The 281-nt window shown below is 38.4% G+C and overlaps 1 long non-coding RNA gene across 1 annotated transcript; it reads right to left on the bottom strand.

Annotated features, from left to right (window-relative positions):
• Nucleotides 1–24: 24 nt before the first annotated feature.
• Nucleotides 25–281, bottom strand: LOC110011553. The gene is made up of 2 exons (XR_002286554.1): nucleotides 225–281; nucleotides 25–136 (listed from the first exon to the last, which is right to left on the bottom strand). It is a non-coding gene; the product is annotated as an uncharacterized LOC110011553 (long non-coding RNA).

The raw sequence follows: 281 nt of genomic DNA, 5'->3' as shown, positions 1-281 counted from the left end.
TGAGAATATGCCTTTTAACTGTCCTATGAAATTCACCATAATCAGTCAGGGCAACTATGCTTTTATCACAAGTAAGGATCTTTATTGCATTTGATAGCTTTCTTGTTGAGATCGACGAGAATCTTGTCACCATAGCCTATACAAAGCCAGAATGACTATCAAATGTAAGAACAGATCATTTTCTTACCAAGTACTAGACAAACTGCAAAGCAAGTTGCACTCACCTCCTTGGCGACATCGTTAGAGTTGAGAACAACAAGTGTTTTGGAGCCAGTCCTAAT

The sequence above is a fragment of the Sesamum indicum genome, unplaced genomic scaffold (assembly GCF_000512975.1).
Source record: "Sesamum indicum cultivar Zhongzhi No. 13 unplaced genomic scaffold, S_indicum_v1.0 C07844, whole genome shotgun sequence".
Classification (NCBI taxonomy): domain Eukaryota; kingdom Viridiplantae; phylum Streptophyta; class Magnoliopsida; order Lamiales; family Pedaliaceae; genus Sesamum; species Sesamum indicum.
Note: the sequence above shows the minus strand (reverse complement) of the source record. Positions and strands in the feature narration are given on the sequence as shown.